Source organism: Peromyscus eremicus, chromosome 2 (genome assembly GCF_949786415.1).
Source record: "Peromyscus eremicus chromosome 2, PerEre_H2_v1, whole genome shotgun sequence".
Classification (NCBI taxonomy): domain Eukaryota; kingdom Metazoa; phylum Chordata; class Mammalia; order Rodentia; family Cricetidae; genus Peromyscus; species Peromyscus eremicus.
Window position 1 is genome coordinate 2427933 of NC_081417.1, and position 8038 is coordinate 2435970.

Consider the following 8038-nt stretch of genomic DNA (forward strand, 5'->3'; position numbering starts at 1 on the left):
TGAAAAAGCTGATTCTATAATCACTCATTTACTAGAAGTTATGGCCATCAAGGTTATACATGCACAAATTAAAACTGACAATATTCCAACATATGTCTCTGTTAAAATGAAACAGATTTTTTTTTTTGCTTATTACAATATAAAGCATACAACAGGTATACCACATAATCCTATAGGCCAAGCAGTTACTGAGAGATCAAACAGAACCCTAAAGGATATGCTAAATAAACAGAAAGGAGTAACAAAACCACCCAGAAATAGATTACATAATGCTCTACTAACTTTGAATTTTCTCAATGCTAATGAGAAAAGAACAACAGCTGCAGAGAGACATTGGATAATAGAAAAAACTACAGAATTAAATCAACCTATATACTTTAAGGATGTGCTGACCTAAGAATAGAAACCAGGGTATGTGTTACATTGGGGATGAGGTTTTGCTTTTGTTTCTATAGGAGAAGATAAGCTGTGGAAACCATCAAAATTGATAAAGATTCTATTTGAACAAGAGAGATCTCTTAATTAGAAGAGGTGATATTTCATCAACTAGCATAATCATCCAATTTAAACTAACTTACATCAGTAATGCATGCCTTTTCATTTAATCAGATATAACTTGCCAAAATGGAACCTCCACAAAGTTAGACTTGGGGAAAGGTTTTGTTTTTGTATTTCAGGAGAATGTAGGCTAAGGAATCTGAAGAACACTGGACAAATGAGACATCTGAGGAAAAAGGACAAATCATCCAGAAAAAAAAAGTCCCTAGAAAAAAAGTAAATTGGCCTATTGGTGGATCACATATAAAATTTCATAAATCTTTCTAAATGTTTGTTTCTGCTCCTCTCTAAAGACACTTAACACAAATCGTCTTTTGGTAGACCCAGTTCAATTAAAAATTAAAGCTGGCTTTGGAATTGGAGAATGGCTCTTTCCTTCTTTAAATCCAAGCATGTAGTTAAAAGGAAAATGCAAAATCTCTGTATCATGCCAGAAGAATGAGCCGTCTTCTGATATGGGACAGAAGAAAACAAAAAAAATGAAGGGACTATTCTATTGTTACTAATCTCAATTCTTTGATTTTATTTTGATTCTTTAAACTTTTCTTAAGGTATGAATTTTATATCAAAATTTATAAGATATATTATTAATTATTAACTAATATATTTATAAATTATTATATATATTTATAAATTAAAATATTAATTTGTTAGTGACACATGTTCCTTCCCCCCCAAAAAACAATGAAGTGTTCTGTGTGCTAACAACAGAGCTTAAAAAAAAAGTAAAACAAAATTCTGCATTTTTATAAAACTTGATAAAAAACAGTATTTCAAACTGTACAGTCACCAGAAGTACACAGTTATCAAAAATGCACACATTTCACTTGGCATCACCAGCACCTTCAGCTTTTTGTGCCTGCTATGTTTTGACGCCTCCATTTTCTGCAGGATTATTTGCATCCTTCCCAGCATCGGCCTTCCCCTTCTTCCACTGGGGACCTTCTCTCCCTTCTTTGCAGGGGCCTTTTTAGGCTTGTGCTCTGGCTTTGGAGGAGCAGGTTTAGCAGACAACCTTGCAGATCTCTGTGGCTCATCCTTCACCTTGGCTTTATCTCCTTTAATATCCCCTTCAGCCTTTCTTTTGGGTATATATGTTATCAGTCTCATCTGCCATGAGATTATATATTATATAATATAATAATATATATTTGGGCATATACATTTATCAGTCTCATCTGCCATGAGATTATATATAGTGATATTTTATTTGTAATGAAATGTGATTTGTATGTTAATAAATAAAGTTGCCCAGGGGTCAGAGCTATTAGCAAGCCATAGCTAAAGCTGGGTGGTGGTGGTGCACACCTTTAATCCCAGCACTTGGTAGGCAGAGCTAGGTAGATCTCTGTGTGTTCAAGGATACAGCCAGCATTGGAGACACATGTCTTTAATCTCAATACCAACCATAGAAGACCTGGAGGTCTGTACAGACAGGCAGTGACTAGGAGGTCATGTGGTTGGGTTTACAACCAATGAGAAGGCAGAACAGAAAGTCTTTATAAAGACAGACACACAGGAAGTAGGTCTTTTTTGGAGAGGTAGGACCACCACGATAGTGAAGGGTAAGGTTTTTAGCTCTTAGCTATTGCTCTGACCTCTTGGCTTTTATCTCTGTATTGGATCTGTGTTTCTTATTTAATAAGACAGTTGGTTACTTCTACAGTTGTCAGTTTCTCTCTGGATTGTATCTATGACAAAAAGTTTATTCTGATACACAGCAGATCTCAGGAACATTCCTTGAAGGAGCTGAGGAGGCAGGTTGCAGCAATAGTGTTTCAGGAGCTTAGGGGTGAAATGGCATGCCAAATCAGAAATATAGAACCCATGAAATCTTCTATTTCTCCAGAGGTCAGGTGGAAACAATGAATCTGCACAATGTGCTTAAAAAAATAGGTGGTTAGAAATGGGCTCTGGAGAATGTTAGTTTTCATCAGACCAGATTTATTGATGCAGTAGCAAAACTTTTTCCAGTAGTCTAGAGGTATCTGTAAGACACCTCTGGTATCTGGAATGGATTTACATCATAGCAAATATTTAAAAATCCATTTAAGGACTCTTAAGGAATCTTTGTAGTCAATGTTCTATATGTTTACCAAAGCTGCATTTATCATTATTAAAACTTTGAACCTCTGGAGTTATGTCTGAAACCAGTCTATCCTGTGCCATGAAGTCTATTAATGAGGCATATCTGTCTGTAATTGGAGAATTAGGGAATATATATATTCTTGAGATTGGGGCTGCTAACCTGATACTCTAGTCATCAAACATCATCAGATCTGAGAAAGATAAATTTGAGAAGAAGTGAGACAACTTTCCAGCTACCTAGGCAACAATTCAAAGTCTTTCCATGGTCATTGCAGGGGAAGAAGCCCCAAAGTCAGCACTTGTTCAGCTGATAGGCCCAGAAGATCTGACAGATTTTTTTTATGGAGTAGAAATTTGGGGAAACTGACATACCTTGACTTTGTAATATGAGGCAATCAGTCCTCCACTGTTCTATTTATTCCTAAGCTGGACAAAATCTCAGCTTTTTTGCTACATGGCCAGCCTTACTATGAGCATCTGAGTGGAAGTTCTTCTGTTGCCATCCATTTTTTTGGAGGAGATACAGGACGTTGACAGGGGCTGACATGTTTCTTTATCATAAAAAGCTATTATATTAAATGTCATATTCTCAGATCTCTACAGGTGTTTGAACAAAATATGTTAGATGTATTTATAACTTTGAGAGCATATCTATGACTTAAATATGAATATACAGGTTTCCCAGTTAGTTACAGCTTAATGAAGTTAGCAAGGACAGAGAGGGATGATCTCTGAGTACAGCCAGATTATAATCCTGAATGACTTATGCAGAAATAATTGTTTCTTAAGCTGTCTCTTGAGAAGGCAAAGAAGAGTGACAGGGGAAAGATCCCAAGGCCAAATGGGAACAGGAGAAAAGGGGCTTGTGAGTCAGGATGCAGCCCAACTCTGATAAAATGACCCTCTGAAAAAAAGGAAAGAACCCTCTTGGTATGCCAGAAACTCCATCCAGAATGATTTATATAGAAATAATAGTTTCTCAAGGTTATATAATACCTCTTTTGTTCTGCATAAAGAAGGCCAAGTATCTTATCTTATTGCAGAACCATTTTAATTAATAAATATCATTTGACAACATTGGGTCTAGTTTCCTGATATGTCAATGGGCATTAGATAGCCAATTTGTCCCCTATGTCAGAGTTTCCATCAAACCCTCTAACCTGTCCTAGGAACAGGGAGCACAGGATGACATATTCTCCATAGCTGCTTCAAGCTGAAACAGGGCACAGGTGGTCAGAACTCTGGATAATTAAAGGTAAGGAGGGAACCCAGGCATGTGGTCATCTGACCTAGCCATAGAGGCAAGGAACACTTACGTTTGGCCGAACTTCTCCACATCATATAGACAGGAGTCTCTGCTGGCATCTGTATCAGGAAAAGCACTGAAGGCTGTGGTCAACAACTGCTGCTTCAATGTTTCTGCCAGCCTGCTGAAATATATAGACTAGAGACAAGAGTTAAAATTCTATGAAAAGAGTTAAAATTGTATGAATTTATTTGGAGCCTCTTGGCCCATGGTCTTAGTAATTGGGAACAGCAGGAGTCCCAAGACCAGGAGAGAGAGAAAAAATACCATCTGTAGGTATAGACAAGTGAGGAAAAATAAAAGTTTTAGATAAATTAGTATTATCAATCATTACTGAAATCCAAATCATAAAAAAGCAGGTAATGAGTAAACATGGAAAATTTAAAATCCTGAGCTTGTGATCTAAAGTGTATCAGAATTATATTAATGTTAAAATTTGAACTTTAAAATCTTAATGTAACAATACCACCTGCATGTAGTTCTGCTGATGCCCCAGAGGGGAGTTCATATATCTCCAGGCCCCATCCACATTAGCAACCCTGGAGAAATGAATGCCAGGTCGCAACTGAACCTCCACCCCACTTGGACGGCTTTCCCACCCACACCAGTGGCACCACAGAAATGAATACCAGGCCACAACCAGACCTCCATCCTAGCCAGACAGTTCCAGTGCCAGGCACCCGGCCCATAACTTGAGTCCTGGTGCCCTTAGTAAAGATGGTGGTGAGTAAAGATGGTCATATGACCTGTCCATTTTGACCTTAAGATGGCAGCTTGACCACGTGATTGCCCTTATTTAAGATGTCACTGCCTGACCAGGTGACTGCTTATATCAAATATGACACCTGACCACATGTTCATGTGAATTTTTTCCCCAAAATAAACAGAACAGATAAGAAACATATGAAATGAAGTATTTAAAAGTCAGTCCGAAAGCAGTATAGATGGCCATATCAATCATACATTTCCATTTGCACATAGGAAATAGAGTTTGTGAAAGAAAAACTGAGAAAAGTTTTTTAAGAAAGTTTTATTGTTAATAAATTGGTGCTCAGAGAAACAGAGTAGCAGTTAAGCCAGGTGTGAATGAGGGAGCCCCCCAGGTGTGAGCATCTGTGGTGAGGATGGAGCTCTATGCTCCACCTGGCTTGACCCAACAGCATGAGTAGCAATGGCAGCAACAGTGGCAGAAATACATTTCTGGGGCTAGTTCACAGGCTACTGGAAGGAGAGGAATGGGCTTAGCTCTGAAAGGTGGTGGAGCAGCTGGTGGGGCAGGGCTCAGGGCTGTGCATCAAAGTACCATGGGTAGTACAGGTCCTGGCAACAGACATAAGTGGCAGAGAGAAAAGATTTAAAAGGTAGAATTACAGACAAGGAGAGGAATTAAAGGCAAAGGACAGGCAAAGAGAGCAAGCTTTTCTTGGTGGGCAATTTAACATGTTGCAGAAAGAAACCTGGTGACAAGTGATGATATAATCGCTTAGCAGAGACTGAAGGAGCATCAGGTAGGAATTGGGTAGGCACATTTTTCCACAATGAGGTATAAGGCCCAACAGATTGACCTCCAGCATTCCAGATGGTCAATGAGGGCCAACAATAATGGTGCAATAATAATAGTCAATGGATCATTGTAACAAAGTCTATGGGCACCAGAATTTAGTGGGCACAGGCTGTCTCCATATGCTATCACATAGGCATAGGGAATGAGTGGTTAAGAGCACAAAAGACATGTGGTACTAGCAAGCAAAATGAGACAAATTCTCACTTGTAGGAAAGTAGCCAGAAGGGAAGGAAGAAATCATACAAATTTGGTAGGGTGAAGAGTTCCCCCATAATCCTCCAGCCAGAAAAATGTCAGGTGGTACAGGCTCCCAGAGTTTGTCAGACTGCCATGGAGCAGGACAAGGCATTGGGATTTCCTGGTGATGTTGGGTGCCAATGTTCTGAATTATGCATGGGGGACATCAAGGGTATCCTGGATGTGCTGGGAAGCATGCTGACATGCTGGGCAGATGCTGTGTTGGGCTGGTGGGTGACCCATGCCATACAGTCATGGCAGCAGGGTGGCAGGTGGACACTCACAACCCAGATGCTGTATCCATGCAAAAATTATTTATTATAATAGAGAGACAAAGAGATGATAGGAAAGAGGGGCAGAAGAGAGACAGGGGAAGAAGAGAGGAGGCTGTTGAAGAGTGTACACCTCATGGAAACAGTGAGAGAGAGAGCAGAATAAAAGAGGAAGGGGAGTAGTTTTTCCTTTACATCAGGACACAGGGTGGTCCCAAGGGGCAGGGTTTCAAGAAGCAGGTCAGAATAGTAACACTAATGAATTAATTACAAGAATGAGCCTTACTTAGCCCTATGTTCATGTTTTCATAGTTAAGCCTAAAACAACTAACCAGAAACAAAGTTTGTCTGTTCAGATATACCTAATAGATAGATGGTCCTCTGTAGAATGTAGCATTTAAAATGTTTCCACTTTCCACTAAACTAAATGGCTTCCATACTTTACCTGCTGCCAAAACACTGCTCACACTGTGGACTCTTTTGGGTTGATTGCCCTACTTTGCCTAGTTAAAGTAAGATCAGTCTCCCAAGTTACTCCAATACAGAAAAACCCCAGATCTGAGTTTGGCAGAAAAAAAGGCCTATGCTGCTCTGTTTGACAGCTAAAGACTAAATGTTTTCTTATATGACAGCAGAAGACCTACAACTACTGGACCCAAGGAAAACACCAGACCCTAAGGTAACTCATACAGGTAATAGATCTCTGTCAGTTTAATTAATACATAGACCATTTAAATTATATTTCCAATTATATCTATCCTTATATTTCTCAGGATGTTGACTCTAGCTTTAAAGACAGCAAGCAAGTCTTCAGCTGCCTTCTCTATTCACTTCACATGTAAAAACCAGGCCATAGGCCCCACTTTCCTAGAGTTAGTGCTAGGTCTAGAAACAGTTTGTCTTGTTATCAGATTGTAAAAAAAGCATACCTCACAAAAATGATTTCAATGCAATGTTTGACCATTCCTTTATTTAAAGGAACTTGCTTTATAATAACTGTTCTCAGTAATCAAATACCCATGTCTCCTGTTGAATGATTAAATAGTTAAAAAAAGGGTGTAATGTTTAAAGCTTAAGATGTGAGGATCTAAGAAAATGTTTTATGGTCTAAGAAGGTATTTTAAAGTGTAAACACAAGTTTATGTAAGGTCTGAGAATGTGAAAAATTAAGTTGTGACGAGAAAATAATTTAAGGTATATAAAAAGAATGAGAAATGTTTCTGATTTCTTTCTCTCCCTATGCTACTATTGTATTAAGATTTAAAAAATTCAGTGACAACCTTAATCAATGGAGTTCAGATAAGCTATTATTCTAACACTGCTAAATCACTATTACTATCATCATTGTCACAAGCTCAAGATTTTACATTCCCTTTGATTGTTTTCTAAGTTTACACTTAGTGTTTCTCACTATGCTAAAAACATGTATCAAATCTATATACACCCAGTCTTCTGGATAGAGGAAAGAGTATTCATGCTTTTAACCCATAATCATTTTTGGGTCCCCCAGAATTTACTATAACTCAGAGGCATGAGTATACAGCCTTTTATACAACGTGGATCTCAGTACAGATTACAAGCAGTGGTAATGCTACCATTTAAAACTTGCTTCTTTTTATTAACTTAAAGAAATTCTTATAAGCTTCAGGAAATTAACTTGGATCTAAATCTTACAGACCAAATGAACTCCAGACAAGTAAGTAGTCAATCAACAGTCTGTTTTCCTCACCTGCCTATTACTGAGGATGGGATCTCTTCCTCTTTCCCTGATCTTAGAACTCCCTTCCTACAGCTGCTAGGACTATGGTCTAAAAGTATCAAATATATACCTAAGAAAAAAATTTCCTCCTGACTCCTTAACTTTATCGTCTGCCCCCATCCTGGAGACTACCAGCAAATGTCTAATTGGACTTACTGTTCCTTCCATAAAAGAGAATTTATGCCTGGTATTGCAGCCTGGCCAACTAACCATGGCAGAAAGGGTCATAAATTTTAGAGAAGAAAATACTACTT

At 38.3% G+C, this 8038-nt stretch overlaps 1 pseudogene; it reads right to left on the reverse strand.

The window, feature by feature from the left end:
- Positions 1-1242: 1242 nt before the first annotated feature.
- LOC131904437 (non-histone chromosomal protein HMG-17-like) lies at positions 1243-1668 on the reverse strand (annotated as a pseudogene).
- Between the last annotated feature and the right edge of the window lie 6370 nt (positions 1669-8038).